The 26,455-nt window shown below is 35.2% G+C and overlaps 1 long non-coding RNA gene across 2 annotated transcripts; it reads left to right on the top strand.

Annotated features, from left to right (window-relative positions):
* Positions 1-283: 283 nt before the first annotated feature.
* Positions 284-26,344, top strand: LOC114686082. 2 transcript variants are annotated; one of them, XR_003733525.2, is made up of 6 exons: positions 284-936; positions 8,136-8,248; positions 11,598-11,744; positions 16,059-16,137; positions 16,943-17,142; positions 26,117-26,344. It is a non-coding gene; the product is annotated as an uncharacterized LOC114686082 (long non-coding RNA). The 2 variants fall into 2 exon arrangements; XR_003733523.2 differs by lacking the exon at positions 26,117-26,344 and having other exon boundaries at positions 16,943-20,591.
* The last annotated feature ends 111 nt before the right edge of the window (positions 26,345-26,455 follow it).

Here is a 26,455-nt window from a genome sequence, read left to right as displayed (position 1 = left end):
GCAGGGCGCGGAGATTGCAGGGGCTGCTGGGGGGCTTGGAAAAAAGGATCCCTCCCTGTGGGGCTAGAAGGGGACCTGCTTGATGACCAGAGCCTGGGGCCGAGTTGGGCAGGTCTTCCGGAGTGGCTGGTGCCCAGGGATGGGGTCCGGGTTGGATGTGGATACTCACCTCTGGTCCAGAAGGGAAGTCGGGGGGCAGGATGGGAGCTGGGGACTGGTCTCTAAGTCTCAGGAATTGGCTGGGGTCTCGGGCAGATGGGCATGGGGGCAGGGCGCGGAGATTGCAGGGGCTGTGGGGGGCTTGGAAAAGGGGATCCCTCCCAGTGGGGCTAGAAGGGGACCTGCCTGGTGACCAGAGCCTGGGGCCGAGTTGGGCGGGTCTTCCAGGAGTGGCTGGTGCCCAGGCATGGGGTCCGGTTGGACGTGGATACTCACCTCTGGTCCAGAAGGGAAGTCGGGGGCAGGATGGGCTACTTTTGATTTTTTAAAGAAAGAAAGGGAAAATATTTTATGCACCAATCAAAAGGTTCATGATTCATTCCTCTATACTGAAAGACAGTTGACAAAAGCAAAACTTACATATTTATTTGGCATGTTACATATGACATGAGAATCTTTAAAGACCTGAATAAATACAAAAGACTGTGGAATTTTGTAGAATGTATATACACGTATGTTTGGAAGACAAGCGGACATGCTCTAATGGCTATAAACTGTATGTGGAGTTGTTTAAAAAGGACTGGGTGTTAAGGTTCTTTTCTGTCTTAACTTTCCTTTGTTTCCTTCAAAGGGAGGGGTCCCCTGCAGGGAGGATTGCCCTGGAATAAAGATTGTGAATCTGCTTCATGAGGAAACTTGGCAAAGAGAATGCTAATTTCAATGATCTGTTTTAGAAGACAAGGTGGATGGGTGAAAGTCAGCTCTGAGGTCTCACATGTGTGTATTTTTCTATTTCTTCTAGTTTAAATTGCTTGCTAGACTGGGATGTCATATTTAGGGCCAGTGTGTCCTGAGCTACATCATTTCTTTTTAAAATTTAAGTAGCCTCCTTGAGAGCACAATGGAGTTCCTATCAAAATATAAGCAGTGTTTTCTACAAAAATATTATCACTTGTGGAAAGCTGAAAATTTTTAAATTAAAAAACAAACAAAGAAACAACCCCCTCCCGCCCCAAGTTTCTCTTTTTCTCCATTTTGGTCAGGAGGGGAACATTTTGCTCTGCCATATACTGCAACCATAATGTGGTACTTCTTCTCAGGCTCCAAACCATGAAGCAGACATATCATGAATTGAGATAACTGAAATTTATGACTGAAGATAAACCATTTTGTTTATAAAGTGATGATTTTAAATATTTGTCCTAAAAACTGAAGGTTGAGTACATCATATTCCAGATCATTTCCAGATCAAAAATCATGACTATTATCTCCTTTTTTTCCCCTGGAAGTAATTTTTTCATAAGTCTTTCACTTAGATCTTTCAATTTTTTAAGCTTAATTTTTGTATATTTGGGTAAGCTAAGAATTTATTTTCATTCTTTTCCACATAGATAACATCACTTTTTGTCATATACTTCTTGATATATGTTTATTTTTGAAATGCCTATTATCTGGTTTATATGATTGTGTTAATGCTATTATGACAATCTCTTGAGTAATATAATTTTACTCTAATTAATTAATCATTAATTTTCCTCTAGCTCTGAATGTCTTCAAACTCATCGTGTAGTCTGTTATTACCTTGAAATCTGATGCTCTTGCATCCATCTCTCAAATGTTGGGGTTACAGGATACTCTACTACACCTGGCTTTTTTAATAGGTCTTGAGTTGGAAAAATATGAGACCTCCAAATTTGTTCCTTCTGTTTTAATATGATTTAGTGTACTTAGAATTCTTCTGGTTTTCATATGAATTTTAATATGTATGCAGAAAGTGCTGTTTGTATTTTGATAGGAAGTTCATAGAATATTAGATTATTTTTGGATAATTCTGACATTTTACCCATAGTAAATCTTCAATTACGTGAACAGAGTGAATTTTTTTCAATTTTTTTATTATTAAGAAATTTTCTATTCATTTTACATACCAACCACAGATCCCCTCTCCTCCCTCTTCCCACCCCCCAGTCTTCACCCCAACCCACTGCCCATCCCCACCTCCTCCAAGTCAAGGTCTTCTACGGGAGTCAGCAGAGCCTGGTACATTCAGTTGAGGCAGGTCCAAGCCCCTCCACACTGCACCAAGGCTGCGCAAGGTGTCCCAATGTAGGCACTGGGCTCCAAAAAGCTCATTAATTTATTTCTTTGTTCCCTAGAAGTTTTGTAGCTTTTAGTCTATTTTTTTTCTCAGGTGAGCTTAATCTGAAGTGATTATTCTTTCTTTTTTGTGTTGTTGTAAGTGTATTCTTTCTTACTTTTCTATTCCTATTGTTACTTTAGTGAACATAGGATGATCATAACATTGTGCCTACAATTTTGCAAGTTCTTTTAATGGTTTAGTATACCTTTGTGTACTTTTGGTTTATTCACATGCAAGATCATGTGATCTTTAAACAAAGATTAATTCTCTTGTTCAAATTGGATTCCTGGATTTTATTTCTGTTTCTAGTTTAGTAACTCTGGTATTTCTTTGAGTAGAGAAAATTATCCTACTTCTGATCCTAGAGGAAAAAAGCTTTGATTGTTTCACAATTGAGCATATATAGGCTTGATTACATTGACATATTTTCTTTTTATTTCTAATTTGTCAAAAGTTGACTTTTTTTAAGATTGGAAAATGTTTTATATTTTTGTAGAATGCTTTTGTGCATCAACAGTCCCCTTATCTTTGCTGCTAAACAGTATTGTATTTTATGTATATTATACAATTTACTTAGCCATTCTCATTTAGCTGCATACTGGTTTGTTTCAAGTATTTATCTATGATGAATAAATGACTGCTGTGGGATGTTCTGTATGGCAAATGTGTTGCTCTTATTGGTTAATAAATAAAACACTGATTGGCCAATGGCTAAGCAGGAAGTATAGGCAGGACTAACAGAGAGGAGAAAAGAAAGAACAGGAAGGTAGAAGGAGTCACTGCCAGCTGCTGCCAGGACAAGCAGCATGTGAAGATGCCGGTAAGCCACAAGCCACGTGGCAAGGTATAGATTTATGGAAATGAATTAATTTAAGCTATAAGAACAGTTAGCAAGAAGCCTGCCACGGCCATACAGTTTGTAAGCACTATAAGCCTCTGTGTTTACTTGGTTGGGTCTGAGCAGCTGTAGGACTGGCGGGTGACAAAGATATTTGTCCTGACTGTGGGCAAGGCAGGAAAACTCTAGCTACATATGACCATATTTTAAAACTTTAAAAGTCAAGAAAATTAGTTCCATCTGCTATTTCCTATGCAATATACAATTATACTTATTGGCTTTTTACTGGCTTATCATGAAATTTGTCTCAGTGGATGATGTTTTCATAATATTTGCAAGAGTCCAAACTATAAATATACCAAATTTGTTTTTCTATCATTTTAACTTTTAGAAGATTTTTCTTGATCTCTTGTTATTTCTTAAATAGTATAAACTCATTTTCTTTCTGTGTCTTTGCTTTCATTTGTAATTGAAAAATAAGAGTAATAGATGATACTTGGGTTATTTTTCTGTGTTTGATTAAAACTCTGTATCTCCTGGAAAATCCATTACATGTTTGTAGAAACCACACATGCAGTTGAAGGATTGTTTAATCATGACTCAGTGTAGATTAGCATTTAGTGCCTAACAGCTTCTTTTGGGTATCTAGTTTTTTGTTTACTGATTTATTCTTCCCTTCATCAATTTATGAATCCACACTGAGCCCTATACTTTGTGGCTTTGGAAATGAAATTGTGATTTAATATAGCTCATTCCTTTAGTTAATATCCTAACAAAGGAGGCATACATCAATCTAAATATAAAATATATGATTAAAATGGAGCTGATAATAAGGAAAGGTACCCAGAGCTATTATAATATACAGTACAGGGATATGATCATTTTGGGTACAGAGAAGGGGGATGACTAAGAAATAATTCCTTAAAGATATCTGGGCAGAAATATGAATGTTAAATGGGAGTTAAACAAATGAAGCAGAAGCTGGAAATGGAAGTGCAACCAATGCAGGAGGAGCAGCACATACAAAATCTCCAAGGAATAAAGGATCATGAAAAGTGCAAAAACTGGCTAATGGCCCATGTGGCTTGAGCACCAAAAAGTATGGGGGAGATTTGGGGATTTCAGGCTAGAATAAAATACAGGATTAATCATTTGAGGTCATCAGAAATCAAATCAAAGATGTTGATGTGCATCGTTCCACCAGCTGGGTATTAATATTTTGTGTTTCATACTTTCACTTTGGCTGTAATGTGAGGAATAGACTTCAGAGGGAAAGTATGGGAGCAGAAAGAAGATTGAGAAAACGAAGGCTTTAAAAATGGACTAGGGTATTGAAAACAAAAATAGGCAGAATCTATATCATTCTGAAGGATAAAAACAATGAAAACTGGGCATGAGATGTGGCTATGAACTCATCAGGGTGTTCTAGACTCTGTATTAGGGATTTAATTCACATGAGTGGATGAGAATATCACCATTTACTCTACTCATATGATACACTCCCTTGCAAGGTCTTACTCTATACACTTATACACAAAAATCTCTGATACTGCCAAACTATTCCTTAAAGTTGCTGCAAATTTGTGCAAAGGGATTTTAGATTTCTGATTATGAAAGTTGAGACACTGACACTAACCTAAAGACATTTTTGGATGAATTGGAGAAGTGAACCTGAGCCTCATCTTGTGACACATTAAAATGGATTTCATATGAGTGTTACAAGTATGACACTTTGAAGACTTATTCTAATATTATAGTGTGGTGCTAGAGAGCCTTGAGCAATACTGTAAAGGGTACCTCCTTGCCACAGGTGAAAAATTTGGTAGTTATTTTATAGTTCAAAAGGGACTTTGTTATGCATGAGGTGCCTTCTAGTGGCCACTTAAGGAAATTGTTCAACCTGTACACAGGAAAATAAGGCAGTGAACTGGAAATGGGCAGTGATTTGAGAATAGATGGACCAGTCACTACAGTTAGGAGTTTTGATACATGACAGTAAGTACAAAATATAAGGAACTACAAGGTAAAATATTGAGCTAAGAAGACTCTTTTCTGACTAGAAGCCCAATTCCTACTTTATCACAGCAGGGATTACCAACAAGGAAGGAAAATAATGTGTTAAGTGGAGAAAGCAAGTTAGATTTGATGATCAGAGATCAAATCAATATCTACATTAAATGATTCATTGCCTGGTAAAAACTTTGACAATCTTCACAAATCTATGCTCTGGAAATAGGATGCTTTAGTACACTATGAATATTTTTTTTCAGAATTTTTATCCTTTGTTTCAAGTGGAATCCTCATGAGAGGAAAGATCATGGGGTTTCTGAAAATCCCATCTGCTGTATGTTTTCTTCCCTCTCTGCACAACCTGGTTGCTTTCAAACTGATACTCGAATAAGACAAGCATCCAGGTTTACCTGATGCCAGCTGGCTTCAACAATGTTAACATAAGTCAAAAGGTTGAGTCATAGTGGGGAATTTATTCATCTGCTTTTTTAAAAAAGGACTATCTGCAATTCATATCAGGGCTAGAAATTCAAGTTTCAGTACATCATTTCAAATTCTCATTATTCAAAATCAACATGGGTGGTGATAAGCAGCCATGTACAGTTTGGTAGCTTAACCAAGGTGCCCAGGTGCTTACAGGACATGTCAGCCTAGAAATCCTTTAGTTTTATCGGTATCCAGGAAGAGTCATAAGAATGAAATGTGTCTTACATAGTAGTTAGGTCACTGAAAGAGTTGCCTTCTTAAGCATGTAACTTGCTACCAGAAAAGGTAAGGAACCTGTAGTAGATTACAGAATGAAACTTTTTTTTTTTTTTTTGGTTTTTCGAGACAGGGTTTCTCTGTGTAGCTTTGTGCCTTTCCTGGGACTCACTTGGTAGTCCAGGCTGGCCTCGAACTCACAGAGATCCACCTGGCTCTGCCTCCCGAGTGCTGGGATTAAAGGCGTGCACCACCACCGCCCGGCAGAATGAAAACTTTTAATGAGAGAAACAATCATACTACAGAACAGTCAGTCTCCTGAGAACTGTTTTCCCTCAAATCTGCCATGGGAAATGTCCCCATCACCTTGACAACTACCCAAGAAATTTGTTTGAGAATTATGATGCTGGGTTTTATTGGGATTTGTTTTTATTTATTGTAACATTTATTTACATGAGTCACCTTTAAAATTTAGTCTTCATAATGCTCTATGAAGAGTGAAAAGTATTATTGACTGAAAATGATATTTAGTTGTTTTCTACATTAAAATATGGTAAGTGAGCACATTCAGAACACTGCAACTAAGTTACATATTCAGGAAATATATGTATCTGGAAGAGAAAAACGTTGCTTGGGTGGGTCCCTTCCAAAGTAAGTACATTATTTACTATTGCAAGGGATAATGAGGATGCTTCACCCAGCGGTCTCAGGTTACACAAACTTTGTTTTCTTAAGGATTGTTGAAGATGCATCTATATTGTCCTCTTATATAGTAATAGCCAGTTTTAAATTCCAGGGTATAAGTAGCTATCCCTGATTTCCAATTCATATTTTGCCCATTTTAATGATCTAAGTTTAATTTTCAAAAGTAATGACTTCTTAGGATTGAAATATCGACAAGCCATATGACAATTCTCTCTGAAAGAACCATAGAACAAAGGTGACAAGTGAAACACATTTATTTTCCTGCAACATATCTAATTGTGACAGGATTTTGCCTGAAGCTTTGCCCTGTAGGGTGCTGGGAGTTGATAGATAGCTTTATACCTTTGAATCAAATTATTTTCTTCAAATGGACAGAACTGTTTTAAAAAATACCTTTTTAGGTAATAAATTTGATTTTTCTGAATTACCCTGTCATCAGTGGAGATACTGATCTTACAATATATTGTGACTGCTACATTGAAGAAGTGTTTTAGGATTATATAGGTGTACCTTCATTCTGTATAATACAGGTACTTCTCATTACTTTTCACGGGAATTAACAACTTTGGTACCTAATACTGATGACATATCATTTACTATGGTAGAAAGCAACAACAGTTCCACAACACCCACAACCTATCTTATTCACTTACTTAAATTTACTTCCACCCTACAGGAAAGCTACTGAGTAATACACCAGTATCTCATTAGTGTATTACATCCTTTTCTGTTCTACAGCATAAGTGCTCATTTTTAAATCCCGAGTTACAGTGCAGACAGGCTGATAGATACAAGGCAAATGGAGAGATACAGGTCACCTCAGAGGAGAGTTCAAAGGCATAAAGGCCTGGTATATTTTGCCAGAAAAACAGTATTGAGCAGTAATCACAATCCATTTTTCCTTTTGTGAAGACTTCATAGAATGTCACAAAACTTATAGAAGTAATTAAACCAAGACAGGGCTAATATCTTGATAAAACGAAATCACCTATTTAGAACACTTAGAAAAAATTGAGATAGTCATAGATAAAGCTACTGTAAATTTGTTTATTCATTGGTAGATAGGAAACATTTAATAAAGATGTTAGCATTAATCATTGCATTAGGCTATAATTTTTTCTTCTTTCTTCACAATATTATATTTACTCAAGCTTCTGATAAACTCTGTTGAACTCAATACACTGTCTTTACATGGGAGAAATACAGGATGGAATAAGTTGTGCTTCTACTGAATTATGGTTTATCTTTGCAAGGGTAGTCATGAAACAGTATCTTTCCTCATATATACTAGATAGCTTAGAGTCAATACTGTGTTCTATTTTTCATATTGTATAAAGTTTCATGGCATCCTTTCCTTGCTAATATGGCATTCTTAATTCTCTCTTCATTGCTCTCTTTTCTCCTTTATTTAACAGTCTCTTTTACCTTTACTTCATTTTATTGGTTCACATCGTGTTTATGAACTTCCGATTTGCCTTATAATGTTTTTGAAAAATGAGGAAAGAGAGAGAAGGAAGTAAAGATGAGAAAGATAGAAGAAAATAGCTTGCCTAATCAACACATTTTGTCTCTTATCTCCAGGGTGAATTCAAATTTCTGGGAGGAAGGCAGGACAGCAATTTCAATGAAATAATCAATTACACACAGCTATGAGGCTCAGGGCAACTGACGTCCAACCTAACATTAACATACAAGTAAGTTGTAAGTAAGCTCTTCAAGTAGGAAAAAAAAAAAAACCTCTTGCAAAATATTTCTTATACTAGGGCTGGAATTGACCCTCTTGTCTCCTCTATTCTTTCACTGTAACTGTGTTATGTATTTAACATTTATTCAGACATTTATTATTTATTCAGACTCCTCAACTAATTGTCACTGTTTTCTTCTGACTCAGAAAAAAAGGCAGATAAGAAGAAATAGGCTCATTTCTATGATCTATTCCTTAAAGTTAAGCTGTTATCACAATATGGTCTTGCTTATATTACTTTCAACTAATTAATTGTTCATGCTACCCCCTTGGTTTTATGTGTGATGATTACTGTCCTTTAAATACACTAATTTCTCATCCAACAAATTAGCAAACTAGCAATTTTTCTAGACACAGCTTAAATTATCCTTTCCTAGGTAGTCTTTCTGAACAATTCCACACTGTTTGAATGCTTGCCTGAGTATTGCCTTAATATCCTTTACCTACTCATTGGCACACATTCAATCTATTTATACATCTTTCTAATAGATTCTATGCAACTTTAGGGGACAAGAATGTCATCTTTATTCATTTCTGTTCATAGTGCCTTTATTCATATCTTTTTGCAAGATGTAGCTAATCAAATGAGTTGCAGAATAGTCTGAAAAAATTTGTTCAGCAGTTTAAACTATCAGAGACTCAGATGACCTAAACACATTGAGAAAAGAGTAGATTCTTTGACAGTTTTATGATTTGACTAATTTTGAAATAGACAAAGCCATAATGTCATATAGCTGTCTATATGTTTCATTTCGTGCCTGTGTAGTTGGAAAAATTCTATGATACAGCCTAGTTGTTAGATGAGCTTACAAGGGCATTCTTCTGCGGGTGACAGCTGTCCCACAGAGTACCTGCTTTTGGCCTATCTGTACTAAGCCTCAAATCACTAGGTAATTTTCCCTCCAGTGACTACGTACATTGAAAAGCCCCCCGTAATTGTTTTCAACCCTACGGAGGCAGTTAAACCCTTCAGTTGGTAAGGACACAACCCAATTATAGCTAGAACTGCTACATCTTTTAGATAAAATCAGTAATGCTGATATTTACTAAGGTGCTGGATGCCTGAATTCTGCGCTGTGTTGTAGAAGAATTTCTCATTTTCCTCAATATTGTATTATAAGATCCATTTCTGAAATGCAAATATCATGAGATGCCCTGATGTGCCAAGTTCTTAGCTATAAGTATGTTTTTAATGGGAATCTGAAAGTTTAAAATTCTCATGCAAACAGACTAATAGAAATCCTAATTATTTTAATGTTAGTTCAAATAGGTTAGGTGTCAGAGTTCCTCTCCTGATGAATTTCTGAAAATACTTGTCATTTACTATGGTCACATAATTGTACACTTAGAAAATATTTTTTCCTGAACATGTGGCAGAGCAAATTATAACACAGGAGGGGGGTTAATGAAATTGTCTGCCAGTAGAGTAAATAATCGAGGAACAGAGAACTGGGTATTAGGTTGATTAGCAGCTTCGTGACCTAAATCATGCCTTGTTAGAAGTAGGGAGTCTATTCAGTGTTTAAGTGGAAACAGATGACTTGAATTAAGCAACACTACACACCTAATGCTTTTGTGATGATGAGCAATTTTCTGGTTTTCTCTCAAATTGTTTAATTACAGCTGTAAACCTGTACTGATACTAAAAATATTTCATTTCTTTACTGTGGGATGTTGTGCTGTATGCTGTGAATATGTGTTTCTCTGATTGGTTGATAAATAAAATGCTGATTGGCCAGTTGCCAGGCAGGAATTATAGGGGAGAATTCTGGGAAGAGGAAGGCTGAGTCAGGAGTCGCCAGCCAGACACAGAGGAAGCAAGATGACAAGGCAGAACTGAGAAAAGGTACCAAGCCACATGGCTAAACATAAATAAGAATTATGGGTTAAAATAAATGTAAGAGCTAGTCAGTGATAAGCCTGAGCTAATGGCCAAGAAGTTATAATTAGTATAAGCCTCTGTGTGTTTACTTGGGGGTCACGAGTGGGAGAGATTTGTCCTGACTGCCTGCTGGCTGGGACACAGGAAAACTTCTCACTACATTTATCTGTCATAATCTATTTAAAGGATAATAGTGATGACTTTTAGAGATAGTTATGAAAATACCAATAAATATTTGTGTACTTAAGGGCTTACATGAAGTTTGGGGGTATTTTACCTTACCCTTCACTATCCTTACTCTAAATGAGAAGTGACTTTTGTAAAGTCACATATCTCCTTGGTATCACATGGACAGCCACAGAATAAACTTGATTTAAATATTGTCATTTTGATTGTTTTTTGAAGTCACATTGTTCTAGCCCTTTATTAATAGCACGGCTTCCAAAATAATGACAGTATTGGTGAAGACAGTTTCAAATTGCATATATTTGCTCTGCAATATTCTATATTCCTAAAGTATTAATAGGGCAATTTTTATGATTCTTAGTTTATAGAAACAAGAGATGATTTGATATCTGTTCTATAATTACAAAATATATTTTTAATATGAGTAATTTTAGCTAGTTCTTGCATTATTTTGGGGAACAGGGGATGAATGTTTTCAAGTAAATATACTATAAAAACAAGTATAAATGGTAAGATGCAAAAAATTGTTGATATTAATTAGACATTAGACTGAGGCAAAAAGTATATGTGATATTCATGTTCCAAATAGTAAATGCACGAATGTCTTCTAGATTAGAATGAGATAAATATTTGCCGTATAATAATTGATAAGTGATTTAATAATAAAATGTAGCCTCAAAAAATTGAATAACTATAACATAAAGGGATTTTTTTTTGTTTTGGAAGAATAATGGCTAATACACTGAAAGGAGAATCTGCTAGATAAGACAAATAACGATTCATGCACTCATTCAATAAATATTTATTGTGTTCCTACCCAGAGAATGTCATGCTTTGCTCAGAGCTCTCAGAATGCTGCAGTGAACAGGGCACAACTGTCCTAATTGGCAATGTGCAAGTTTCTGAGGAAATTTGTTCTTGAATATTTTAGTTCAGTATTAGTAAATTATATAATCAGTGTTTACTTTGTTCACTAAGACATTTATATTTAAAGGAAACTGTTTTTCACAAACCAGTAGCCTGTTCCTCTATATTTCAGAGTTAATTTATCTATGAATGATATTCTACTATAATCATAAACCAGTTTGTTGCTCAGCCATCATCAAAGAAGCTTCTTCCTGCAGGAGAAGGGAACAAATACAGAGACCCATGCCAGATATTATACAAAGAGAGAGACCCTGAAACACACACAGCTTTATATGAAATATTTCCTTTAAATCTCTCCCCTCAGAACTCAGTGTACTCCAAGGAAAAGGAGGCAGAAAGAGTATAAGAGCCAGAGAGGCTGGAGGACCTCAAGACAATGAGGTTCTGTAAATCAACATGACCAAATAGGGACTGAAACAGCATGAACAAGGCCTGCATGGGGCTATACCAGGTACTCTGTATATATATTTTAGTGTTTTGATGGGATACCTGAGGGTGTGAAAAAGTGGGCTCTGAATCCTGTGCTCTTTCTTGGGCTCTTTTCCTTCTCTTTGTCTACTCTGGTATGTTAATTTTTGTTTGATTTCATTATATTTTATTGTTATCCTTTAGAAGCCTGTTTGTTTTCTAATGAGAGAAAGAAAGGGAGTGGGTCTATATGGGAGAATTTTGGGGAGGAACTGGGAAGAGTAAAAGCAGGGGAATATTTAATCATGATACATTATGTGTGAAAAAATATCTATTTTCGCCGGGCGGTGGTGGCGCACGCCTTTAATCCCAGCACTCGGGAGGCAGAGCCAGGCGGATCTCTGTGAGTTCGAGGCCAGCCTGGGCTACCAAGTGAGTTCCAGGAAAGGCGCAAAGCTACACAGAGAAACCCTGTCTCGAAAAACCAAAAAAAAAAAAAAGAAAAAATATCTATTTTCAATAAAAGGAAAAATAAGTAAAGGTTAGTTCATTTGTATGCAAAATGACCAAAGCCTACTAGTCATTCCATAAAAATAATACTGATATCATGCTAATTATCTTGAAGTAAGGTAATAAAATGGTAACTAAAATGAATCACCCCTGCATTGTCAAATTCAATGAATTGTTTTAAATACATAGCTCTCAATCCTGGCTTTATACTGTAAAACAAAGAAATGCTCTGTAATTTAGAGTGAAATGCTGAAAATAGACTTTAACCTGCTGATACATATATCTACGTATGAGCATGAGTTTCATGGAACTGTATGAAGGATGAAAGGCAAAATTTATAAAAATGTTTTGGTGAAACAAAATAAAGTGCAATATAGTGTGATATTGAAAAATTTACTTTCTGAGGAAGTACTGTTAGAGATGTATAGGTATGTGCATGTGTGTCCACATGTCCAGGATGGGGTTTGTTGTGAAATATTGTACAAATAGTAAAAACATGCATGTGAAGATTTTTAAAAGGATTAGCATGGGGATTGATAGATGTCTTGGTGCTTAAGAGTACTTGCTATTCTTGCAGATGAACTGAGTTTAGTTACTAGGACCCATATAGCAACTTTTAACTCTATGTAACTCCAGTTTCAGCAGATCCAACACTGTCTTCTAGCTCCTACAGGCACTGGACACAAGCTGCATCTCAATACATGCACGCAAAATTCTAATACACATACAGAAAAATAAATAATAAAACAAAAAGATCAGAACAACGTTTTGAAGAACTAAGAAAAGTGAACATATAAATAAGTTGCTAAAGAACATAAATTGTCTTATCAGCATCATAACTAATTCCACTAGGTATCCATATTCTGAAAATCTGAAATTGTTCTAAAATCTAAAATTATTTCTAGCCTCACATGATATGCTAAAGTTTTAGTTTTGGACTGTATTGGATTTTGTTACATTTTGGATTTTTAGATTAAGAATACTCTAAAAACATAAATCTCTAAAATATGAACCACTTTCTGTTCCAAACAATTTGAATTTAGATAACTCTATAAGATGAATTTCATCTCTCTTTTAATTCTGAAATTTGGAGTGACGGTGTCTTGGTGTAGCCTCCTCTAGAAACTTTGACTCTGAGTAGGTCCATTCTATTTTTACACTGATTGATATTAGGGCATAGCATGGAGTGCTCTTGACACGAAAAATATATCTAGACAGTATATGCTTAATCTAGTATGCACAAGCATGCAATGAACTTCAAACAACCTTGTTTTGTCCTACAATGTTGTGAGAAATAAATATTTAAAAAAAATGAAAATTTCATTCCCCTTTTGCAATTTTTAGCTTGCTGTTTCTCCTTAGCTTTTTGGAAATAACTTTTTGCCAGAGTAAACTAGATATTACATCTATGCTGCAACCTCCAACCATTACCTATACAGAGATAATTTTTATTTTACTGAGAAAAAAACCAGTGGGAGATCTGTAAGCTAATAAAAACTGTTGAAGACATACTTGCTAAATGCAGACACTGAAGGGGTATCCTGGATTTGTGATGTTGGAAAAAATATGGACTACCTGAATAGATGCATAATCTTTATTTTGTTATATTTTTTGTGTGTCTGTGTGAATATTTGCTATGTTATGTGTATTCTGTCTGATGTCCACAGAGGCCAGAGGAGAGGAGGGCATCAGACCTCCTGGAACTGAAATCACATTTAGTGGAGTATTCTGACTTGTGTTCTAGGAACCAAACTTAACCCGGAACCTCTGGAAGAGCAACAAGGTCTCTTAATAGCTTAGCCATTTTTCCAGCCACTGAAATATAATTTTTAATTGAAAAGTATCATATTTTGTAGAAGAATTGGGTATGAGGCATAGGAAAATGATAAGGACAGCAAAAATGTTTTTTAAATAATAATAACTAAAACCTGGCTTATTAATGCCAGTACATGGAATGGTAAAAAGTAGTACTCACCAATTTCTGAGATCAGAGTTCTGATGTATTTATATTTTTAGGTAAAGCCATTTAAAAGCTATTCAAGAAGACCAAAAGCATCTGTAATCTAACAAACTTGAGAATAATGAGACATAGTCAATGGATAAGATATTTATAATAAGATAGAGGGAAAGGTAGAATACCTTATTAAGTATTCTTCAGAATACTTTTCAGATTTCCCTGATGAGTCAAATTAGGGAACTTGTCTATCCCTTGTATAAAATCTATTCCATGTGTGCTATTTGTAAAGCTTTTATACCTATTATTCTGCAATCCAATTTCATTAAAATTTTATTTGGCTATCTTCTATCAAACATCTGGCCTTCCTATTGAGCATGGTCACAGACTAGAATAGTAAGAGGATAAATTTAATATGCCAAAAAAAGAGGATAAAAACACAGAACTGTGTGCAACTGGGGTGAACTATAGATGTTTCACATCTGGGGTAAATCTGGAATGTTATGAGATTCAGCAATATTAAAAACAGCAATTTTAAAAAGCTTTGAAATAGTCCTTATTCCCTGAGAACCCCATTCCATCTATAAGTTTAATTTCTGTAAGACATGTAATGGTTAACATATATTCCTGCTCCTTATCCCCTCTAAACATCTTTAAAATTTGCCGAATTGTTAAACAATGGAGAGAGACCTTATATAAAATGTTGGTCTGCTGGCAGTTGTAGCAGGAATCTTAAAAGTTCTTATTAATAAAATCAAACCCGAGGTGAGTTATTGGGGTCCATGCTGGTAGATCAGAGAGACAGAACAAGCCACAGCTAACCTCACCTGGTCAACTTCTCAGCTGGTCTTGATTTCTCAGACTGGAAGCTTCTGTGTCCTCAATCCAGAATGAATCTCAGCTGAACTGTGCTGCTCGAAAGCCTGAAGCTTAACCAGCCACATGCTTAACCAGCCAAATGCTTCTAGTTTCTGGTCCTCATGCCTTATATATCTTTCTGCTTTCTACCACCACTCTCTGGGATTAAAGGCTGGCTTTCTGGGATTAAAGGCGTGTGTCACCATGCTTGGCTTTTTCCAATGTGGCCTTGAACTCACAGAGATCTAGAGGGATTTCTATCTCTGGAATGCTAGGATTAAAGGTGTGTGCTATCACTGCCTAACTAGTGGCTTTTCTGTTCTCTAACCCCAGATAAGTTTATTAAGGTACACGATATTTTGGGGAACACAATATCATCACAGGCAGTGGTCCAGAGGGTGCCTGGACTGGTCTAATCTGGTGACACGCCTAGCAAATAACCTAGCTGTCAGCATAGAGCCTTTGTCCAGTGACAGTTGGAGGCAGATACAGAGATCCACGGCCAGGCACCAGGCTGAGCTCCAGGAATCCAATTGAGGAGAGAGAGGAGAGATACTGCAGGCAAGAGATGTCGAGATCATGATGGGAGGACCTCAATTGGGGGGATGTGGGGATGCGGGGTGGCTTGGGAAAGAGGGCTGGGGGGTAGGAGGAAGTAGGAGGGGGCATCTGTGGATAGCATGTGGAGTGAGTAGAAAATTTCTTAATAAAGAAAAATGAAAAAAAAAAGTTCTCCAGGGATCAGTCAAATAAACATTTTCCAGAGCATATAAATCTATCTGAAGGAGTTAATCACTAGGATGTTGGCCAGACCTCAAGGAAGTGATAAGTACATCAAATAATTCCATGAAATATGAACTTTTGCTTGACTGATTTGACCTTCAGAATGTGTTTGCAGCAAAGGTTCTGGTAAAATCTTCTGCTACATCAAGTGGGGTAATGAATTATGAATCTCTAGAAGATAATGATTAGAGGTAAGACAATGGGATACAATTAGAAACATTATTGCTGATCTTGAACATTTACTTTTCACAGATGCTTTATTAACTCGGGGACATTAAGAATGCTTTCAAAGTAAACCTACAAAGGATGGCATAGAAAAAAAGCTAGTAAGGTAATACTTTATAAGGACATTTCTGCTACATGCTAGATAGAAATTCATTGATATGTTTTGAATCCTGGAAGCTTTTTGGTTATTCTTTGTGAATGTTTAATGTGTTTGAGTGCTCAGCTTAAGAAAAGAAAGGAAAATAATTTCCCATAAGATGTAGAAGTATATTGGTGCTATATTCACAATTCTATCCAAAATGTTGGGAATTATGTATCTCTATTTCATTGTGAATATTTCAAATATACAAAGGAATTAAAAGGTAGGTGAAATTAAGTCAGAGACTGTCTTCTGAAACTTGCATTACACTTTAGTGGCAAACCTCACACTTTTATTTCAGGCAGAATGCCAGTGCATTCCCAGCCAAAGGCATTCATCATTATATTGCCTCTTTATTATTTTGTAGAAATTAATACATATAAAAAATATTTCCTCTAGGGTAGTGAAAAATTCAGTTCATATATGTTAGACAGCAGCTGTGGTGGCTTACTGTGAGAAGATATCAATTAGTTATTGGAAGTTCTCACAGATGATGACTATGTGTTTGTCTAATCTCTCATTTGTTTCATGGACAGGCAGCCAGGATTAAGAGTTAGAGAATCTGGGGAAAGGGGGCAAATTTGAGCTTTCACATACATTACTTGACTATGATGAGGTAAATTTTTATGCTTGTTCCTGAAATTCGTACCTTGAGGCCCTAACTCCTGACACCTTAGAATGGAGCTATATGGGAGATGTGGGCTTTCAAGATGTAGTAAATAAATATGTCACTGCGATGGACTTTTATCTAATATGATTAGCTTCTCCACAGGGAGAGGAATTTTGGACACAGATAAATGCCAGAGGAACCTCTTGAAGCTACAGAAGATGGCTATATGCAATAAAAGGGAAAAGGTTACTGGAAAAAATCCTGATGACACTTTTATCTCGAACTTGTAGCAACCAGAGCTCAAGAAGATATATTTCTGTTTAATATTCCAAGAACTGCAAGAAAATATGTACTTCAGAACTGTAAGAAAATATATTTCTGTGCAATACTCAACAATCTTGTGTCTGTGGTACTTCGTTTCAGAGTGTTGGCTAATCAATGAAGATTTTTAAAAAGGTTATTTATTTTTCTGTGAATGAGGGTTTTGTCTGCGTGTATGTCTGTGCAGCACAAACCTGGCTGGTATCTTCTGAGGCCGGAAGAATGATTTAGACACTCTGGCACTGAAATTGCAGATGATTGTGAGCTACCACATGAGGTCTGGAAAGCTGGGTCATATAGCAGAACAACCAGTGCTCTTAGCCTCTGAGCTACCTCTCCAGTCCTCAATGTACTTGTCTTACATGTTAGTTATAATTTTTGCATTGAAGATGATGATAAAATATCTAGCTCACACTAGGCACTAAATAAATGTAAGCTGTTTTGTCATTGTGCATTGTAGAGAGAGGCTCTGATCTATATAGTTTTACATTCCCTTCATTCATTGTAAGTGGTATAGTGATTGGTTATTTTCAGAATATTGTTTAACAATCATATCTATAGACTCTAACTCAGGATTTTCCACTGCAATTGTATTATTGGAGCCAAATAATCTCATGTACACCCCTTGCTTAAAATTCTTTAATTCTAAGTTTGCCAGAATATTTCATGAAGTAGTGGAACAGACTCATTTGGGGCTGAAAAGAAACATTTCCTACATTAGCAAATTTTGACGGAGAAAAGTAAAAGCTCATGAGATTAAAAATAGTGATGGTTAGGACTTAACTTTCATGTAGAAATATTCATTCCATGACTTTATTTCATTTACTTTAGCTTGGCTCCAGTATAAAAAGAAACATGAGAAAGAGTTTGCTTGTTTGTTTGTTTGTGTTCTCTATTTTCCATGAAAGTGCATATGCCTTTGCCATTGTATAAAGACAAATGAAATTTTGGCACTCAATTACTTAGTTGGCTGAAAGACCAGATATTGAATCCAGTCAACCTCAGTAACTGTTCATGAAACAAGAGAAAAAGCAGAAACCTTGGCAGACCAGATGGCATACTCTGGAAATAATCTTATCTTAATTTTGCCAGATTAGATATTATCAGTGCATTTGATCAGATATAATATTCTGAGATTTACTTCAGTATTGTTTGACTTCTCTGTTGTTAATAAATGATCTTTTGAGCAAAATGACTTATGATTTTGAATTGTCAATGGTTTAATGGGCTATTACTATTACTGTTTTTAGAAGAGTCCCTAATAACATTCAGCAAAATTTTCTGGACTGACTGGACCCCCCATACATATATCTATAAGGGAAATAGATGAAACAACCAAAGGAGAACAGATAATTTCAAAATGGGGCTTACCTGGTAAATTAATATACTCTTCATACTCTTTAGCTTTTTCTCTGGGATCTGACAGGACAGAAGTAACTTTTTATTATATTCAAAGTGCTCAGCACCATCTGTAACTATGTTGTTCCCACAATGGTACCACCATAATTGTTACCAGCTGTAAAGAAATGTTTATTAACAGAGCAAGGATTGATTTAGGAAAATAAATTCACCTCAAAGATTGATATAAACTATAGCATGAAGTGTTCTGTAATCAGTGGTTGGTTAAAAACTGAAGAAACACAACTTTCACATCCACATGATTCTGAATGAAGAAAGCATACATAACACAAATGAATGCTGTAAAAAGTATGACCGTATGCTCAGCTCATATGTTTAGAACTCTGTTTCTTTATTTATTTTTAGTATGGCTAGGGAGTGCCTACAAAACTAAATTCCATGAGCTTCTTGCAGCATGAGATAGCTACTCATAGAGCAATTCTTCTTTTCACATCATTTGGATAAAGTAGATTACACTGAAGTGAACAGTAGCAGGTGTTCTGAGAAGATTCTGACCTTTTGACCTAAATTTTTCTATTATGCTTGTTTTTTCTTTGCTGTTCTTTTTTTCTTTCCTAGTGCTGCAAGACACGGATACTGCTTTGTGATATTTAATTCATGTCTTTTTTATCAATATATTTCTTCCTATAGACAAAAGAGTTGGACAGGTGTAGTCTGTATAATATTCAGCATATTATTCAGTCCTATCAATTCATATTTCATAAACTGAATAAGCACAAGTAATTAGTCTCCCCCACTCTAATGCATAATGCAGTTCTAAACAACTTGATTCAGCTATAAATGTTATCTTTCCTGTTTATTGAAAATAGATTTGTTTTCATCACAGAACATATTCTGATTACATTTTCCTGCCTCTCGACTCTTCCCAGTTCCTCCCCCCACCCACTACCTGGGTCTACATCCCCCCTTTCTGTCACTCATTAGAAAACAAACAGGATTCTAAGGGATATTAAACAAAAATAAGATAAAACAAAAACTCACACATCAGAATAGGAAAACAAATCAACAGAATGAAAAGAGCCTGAGAGAATACACAAGGAACAGAGACCCACTTTTTTGCACAATCAGAAGTCCCATAGAAACACTAAACTGGAAGCCATAACTTGTACATCAAAAGAAACTGAAAACATATATGTTTTCACTTGTATGGGATATACACTTTTGAAAAGTATCTTTATTAAGCTCCAAGGGGACATTTGTTAATATTGTTGCAGCTTTTATTTCCTGAGGATATCAGAGAAAAGTAACATGGTGTTAAGGATTTATCATCCATTTCATAGCTTCCCACATCTGATTTGTATTTCTCACGACATGCAATGTAAGATGACCATTCAGGTTTTATTTACAAACAATACACATGAAGATTGAAATCCATCCAAACAACAGTACAAACCTTTAATCCCATCACTTGGGAGGCAGAGGTATGTGGATCTCTGTGAGTTTGAGACCAGCCTGGTCTACATGGAAAGTTTGAGGAAAGCCACAGCTATATAGTGAAACCCTGTCTCATAATAACAAAACCAACTCAATAAATAGAATGAAACAGCTCCACTCAGTCAAATAACTATTATGATTCATATTTTACTAAATTATGCAATTTCTTTAAACATATTAGACTCACCAAATCAATCATTTCTTGGTGTCATGTAGATATATTTATAAAATATTGTCCTAGAGAAAGACGATTTTAATAGCTTCATTCTGCACCCCCTAACAGTAAAATGCTCTCATTTGGACTCTAAAAGAATATATATATATATCCTTAAGCATTCAAAATATTGGAATACTCAACTGTCACAATGATATTTCCATTCACACTTTCCACTATTGTGTTTTCGCTGCCAATTTAAGATTAGCAATCTTCTACAGAATTGTTTTATTAATTTTTGTGATCTTTAAAGAGACATTTCCAAGTGCACTTCTCACATAGGTACATAGGAATATGACCAAGAGAGATTTAGTAACTGTCTTTAATATATGAGGTATACTAACACCTAACATTATGAATAAATACTCAGTCTAAAAGATACTCTTATGATTCTGAGATGGTACAGAACAAAGAGACTGGCATTCCAATGAGTTTCTAGATACATAACTATTTATATATTAAATGGAATGGAATAATAATGTAAAGATACTGGCATAGCTTTTAAAACTTCTTTAAATTTTACTTTTTAGATTATAATATAATTACAAAATTTCATCCTTCCCGTTCCTCCCTCCAAATCCTCCCATTTACCCCTCACTCCTCTGTTTTAAATTCATGGCTTTTTTTTAACTAATTGTTATTGCATAGGTTTTAAAATCATTTTAATATCAATGTTATTAGTTTTAGATTCATGAAGAAATGATTCCGAAAACAATTACTGAAATATTTAAATAACTTTAGTATGGTTTATGAAAATGATTTTATTTGAAAACTTAGAATAATCAAGGTTCAATACAATTACTATTATTAATAGGTTCAAAAGAAATTATGCTATTATGCTTAGCAAAACACAAAGTATTTATAAATTATAAATACATAACATAGCATAGCAGTGGAACAGACCATGATTTGGATTAAACAGGTAGCTGAATGGGAAACTTCTGTAGTGTTTCTCTGACTTCATTTCCTTGTCTGTATTATAAACAACATAGTAACATACAAAATTGCATATAATTCTTTAAAATTGATTGTTTTTATTATGGAACTATGTATTATGTGATAATTTATACATGATAGGATCCTAGTCAAGAGCTCAAGAATCATTCAATGCTATTAAAGGAACTACATTTTTTTCCTTACATGATTTCTACAATTTTAGTTCAAAAGGAAGATACAATTTATAAAGTACAACGTAAAAGGAGGCTTCTAAAAGTGAGTAACTCATTGATTTCAGTGAAAGATTAAAGAAGCTAATATTTATGGTGACTTAGTGATCAAAATGTGATATAAATATCACAGCTGTTCACCAGTATTTAATGCCTTTCTATTTTAAGTCATACAGAAGGGTCTCAGTGCTTTTGGGTTGTCTACTTCACCTTATAGGTTCCAAATTGTCCTGCTAATGAAAGGGAAATGCTTTAAGGTGCACATATTTTGGAATTACAACCATCTTGCTGAGAACTTCTAAAGAACTGACTAGACCAGAACAGTAGTATATCAGGATTCACAGTATAATTGGCATTTAAATGTGTATGTGTATGTATCTGTATAGACTAGTTGAAGTATATACATATGTAACATATAATGCATATAATATATATGCAAATCTCAGAGGGTGGTTGTCCTAACTTACCAACCATATGCATAACACCAAATGCATACAATGCCCCTAGTGAATGTTAATCAAATGAAGAAGTTATTCCAGTATTTTAGATCTATAAGAGACTGCTTTCCTTACAGGATCCCTTCTAAAAGCTGAATCCTTATCAGAATTCATCAGAGAGTGTCACAGAAGGTTTCTATAAACCCATAAGCTCCCAAATCATTCTCTCAGTCTTAATTTTTGTAGCAACTAGCAATCCAAGACAGAAATCTAAAGATAATGCTTGACACTACCCTCCTCACTTTTTCATCTTCCACAATGTTTCTGAGCCATGTCTTTTATTTTTGATTCCCCAAATATCTCTCAAATCTGTTCTCTATATGATACTTTAAAAGTTCTTTTAGTTTTGGATGCCATGATTTCTTTCATGGATAACTGATGCGCATTACTAACTGTTCTTACTTGAAGTGATGCCCTTCTTCAATGTATTTTGACCTGCTGTGGGATGGTCTGTATGTCAAATTGCTCTGATTGGTCAATAAATAAAACACTGATTGGCCAGTGGCTAGGCAGGAAGTAGGTGGGACAAGGAGAAGAGGAGAATTCTGGGAAGTGGAAGGCTGAGGCAGAGAGACACTGCCAGCCGCCTCCATGACCAGCAGCATGTGAAGACGGCAGTAAGCCACCAGTCACGTGGCAAGGTATAGATTTATGGAAATGGATTAATTTAAGCTATAAAAACAGTTAGTAAGAAGCCTGCCAAAGTCATACAGTTTGTAAGCAATATAAGTCTCTGTGTTTACTTGGTTGGGTCTGAGCGGCTGTGGGACTGGCAGGTGACAAAGATTTGTCCTGACTGTGGGCAAGGCAGGAAAACTCTAGCAACATTGACCTCTTGATCTAAAATGGACTGTTTCCAAATCAAATAGGATCGTGTTACATACCCCCTTAAATTTGTCTCTTATTGCTTTCTTGACCAATTTCAGATTCCATTAAAATGGCAAATGTAGTTTTCCACGGCCTTCTGATCTTCTCTGTGTGTGTTTCAGTTACATTCAATTATTCAGTTTTTTTTTGTTTTTTTAAAACAAACCACATTTTTCTTGTTGTGATTCCTCTCACTTTAACTTTATTTTGGCATATTCTTATTTCGGCTCCTCCTTTTTTAGCCAAATTTTGTTTGTCCTTTGAGTCTCAGCTTAAATGCTCATCCCTGCTGGGAATACTGGCAGACCTCTCCCAAACTGCTCCTCCATAGTACTTCCTGCTTCCTCTCACACAACATGAAAGCACAGCATATTGACTGTTGTCAGACCGTTGTGGATTTGAGCATCTGCTCTGCCAGCCAGTAAAGGAGTGACCTTGGGCAGGTTGAATTATAATTACAACACTCTGCTTATATTGTTAAGTTCAGATGCTTTTAGTATAGCATGATGATATGGTGTTTAATAAATGATACTTTGCTTACAGAGACTATTTTTCTAGATTTCCATTACATTTTCAGGTTTGTGAAACATTTATGTCTTCTATAACATTAAGCTTTTTTAAATAAGTGAAAGGACCCCTATTCATGGTGACAAATACTCTGATTTTCCTAATGCACCAGCCATTTTTATTCCATTCCTTTGGAAATGTTTAGTGAAACTGGTCTAACTGAACAAAATATTTTCAACATATAGAACTCATATTTAACATATTGAACTAACATTTCGAGGGCACAGATCATTGTGTCTCTTAATTATAGAGGTGCCATTTATATGCAGAAGGCATACACTCTCTTATGCGTGGATATTAAGATACCATGCTAAGTGATTGTCTTGGTCAATATCCGAGGTTGCCTGTACTTTATAGAGTAATTTCCTATGCTTAAATAATCCCATAGAGGCTCCATTTACCCAGTCTTTGGAGATCAGCTGCTTGATTAACTATCAGAGGAAGTAGCTAATAGAGTAAAAAATATTTTCCATACTATTTGAGATGGAACTGTATTCTTCTTAGAGTGCACTCTTTTGCCAAATGTTTAGCAAATATCCTCAGAGTAACTATAACTGAACAAAATTATAAAGGCTTGTGTTCAGCTCTCAGAAGACCACATCATATAATTTCTTTGTTTAACAATCTGAGATTTCTTTTCTGACTATAGTTGCATGGTTTGATGTTAAGGTACCAGAGACACACATATCATTGCTACCTTTTATGTAACTTAATATCTTTTTGTTATTTGGTAGTAATTCATTAGTAATCCATTATAAATGAAATAGAATTAGTACAATGAGATATGATAAGGTTATCAAATGGCTGTCCCTAAATTTCCCATAAGTCTAGTAAATGTTCTCTGACAATTTATTTTATTTTGGATACAATGTTTAACACAAATATGAATGAGTATGATGCATAAAAACCCTCTGTTAAGAGCATGAAATGTAGGCTTTGTCCACGACTTTGAAATCAACAAAGGAAAACCAATGAAACCCTTAATCTAGCCATGGATAAGTGCCCTTTTGGTGCCCTTTTTCTGTTATTTCTCTTTAAGCCCATGTATTACAATGCTAGTGGGAAAAAACAGTCAGATGTCCAGATTTATACCACTTAGTTACAAAGGTAGATACCAGCCTTATAGCTGGATCCATAGTGAGTCATCCCTGCAGAAGTGAGCATTATTGAATCCAAGAATAAAACCTTTGTATTTATCTGCTAACATCTTCTCCATCCACTCTTCCAGGTATGTATAAACTTGTGAAATATGGCTCTTTTCAACGTCTTACCTTTTTATTATTTTTTGTTGTTGTTCATTTGATTGAAAAACACAAAGTTGTCCTTAAGAAATTTTATTTTACCTTCTTCTTACTGTTAAACAGAAAGTTCCAATACAGAAGACTGAATGATTAGGTTTAATTTTGAACACCACTATAAAAAACACTGCTATAAAATTATTTGAAGAAAAGCAATGAGAAAATTTGCAAACTTTTTTTTTGCTTTCCATTAGAATGTTATAGGGAAAAGCATAGGCCTTTGTGCCGCTCATCAAAGCTTCACCAGTGAAGTGAACTGAGTTTTAGATGTATTTCTACCTTTGTTTCCAAGTTTTAAAATGTGCAATATTTCAGACTTACCAATAGGTGGCAATATAAGATAAGGAAGGTGATTAGCAGCCAAACAGGTGAAACAGGCCTTTGTAAAATAACCTAGGTTAGGCAAATTCAGAAATAAAAAGGTGAAAACTGCATTTAATATTATTTTCCTAGTTAGATAAGGCAAAACTGTAGATTTTTTCCAGAGAAACATTCTAAGATATGAAGACACATGATTTGCAACAATTAGTAATAGTAGTAGCTAGTCAGTTGTGAATTCCTTCTATTGTAATTTAAATTTTTACCAAAGGTTGAATTATTTAGAGCTTTGTGTGGAATTTCAGCAATTTAGCACATGTTAGGCTTTTGAAAACATAGCACAATCAAATGAACACACACACACACACATACAAAGAGAGCCTTGGCAGCTTTGACCTTCAAAGAAATGACTTATAAGCTAAGAAATGCATGCAGGGAATGTGTTACTTAACTAACCATTTCAGTAGGACACACTTTCCTTCTTTTATAACTTGGAACACGTGTAGTTAGATTTTATTCCATTTATATTTTGTCTTATTCTTCTTTATTAATGAATTTGTTATTTTCATGTAAGTGTCCAATAAGCAGTTAGCTTTTACGATCAATTTCAAGCTATTTAACAGAAATAGGAAATAAATAAGAGAGTGGGCTACATATATTTGAAGTTTGTTTTGGGACCACGATTTTAGACATTTAATTGAAAAGAATCCTAATAAAACATACTTCATGCTGGGGATGCAGGCAGCTAGCTATCAACAATGAAAAGCATGCATTCATGACAAATAATAATAAAAAAGAAGCCTTAGCTTAAATGTTACTTTGTAGTTTTGATTCTGTGATCTCATGACTGTAAGAGAGTCATCTTCCTTTTCTTGCTATGACTTTTCAAATAGCTTTTTTCTTTGTTTCTTGTTTTCTTTTTCCCCTTGTGGTGTTTAGGAAAAAATAGTATGAAGGGGGCAAAGAGGTTAAAAGAAGTTAAATAATTGTTTAACCTTCTTAAACTTCTAAAAATAGACTCAGACTTTTTTATATGAAGACACTGTTAAAAATGAGCTTTTCATCTAGTTTTGGAAAGATGTGTCAGAATGTTGAGAACTCCTATAGGTGTTTACTAACTAGGTCTTGGGAGATTACTCCCTTGGAAAATTGAATTTAGGTGAATTGGGGCGACTATTTTAGTTGATTCTTTGCATCTTAAGGCTTTAATTCTCAGAGGTACCATTCTGTTCTAGGAGCCAGAAGAGAAATAGAAGACTTTCCTGGATAAATGGCTTTGCTTCACCTATTCCTTCTCTATCTGTCTGAATACAAGTGACTCTTGAAGGTAGCTATTGGGTTTTGTCTATTATTTGTTTTCTCAGATTGCATTTGGTGTGTTTTTCTCTTATGTTTTTTGAAATATGCTTTGGCTTCACAGTCTAACACGGTGCACAACATAAAAGCAAACTGAATAAAAGTCTGATTAATTATTTCAGGTATACATGATGAAATATGTTCATATATATATATATATATATATATATATATTTGCAAAGAGTTGTTATTGTACAAGTGTTCCCTTGATAGCTGAG

The sequence above is a fragment of the Peromyscus leucopus genome, chromosome X, assembly GCF_004664715.2.
Source record: "Peromyscus leucopus breed LL Stock chromosome X, UCI_PerLeu_2.1, whole genome shotgun sequence".
Taxonomy (NCBI): Eukaryota; Metazoa; Chordata; class Mammalia; order Rodentia; family Cricetidae; genus Peromyscus; species Peromyscus leucopus.
Note: the sequence above shows the minus strand (reverse complement) of the source record. Positions and strands in the feature narration are given on the sequence as shown.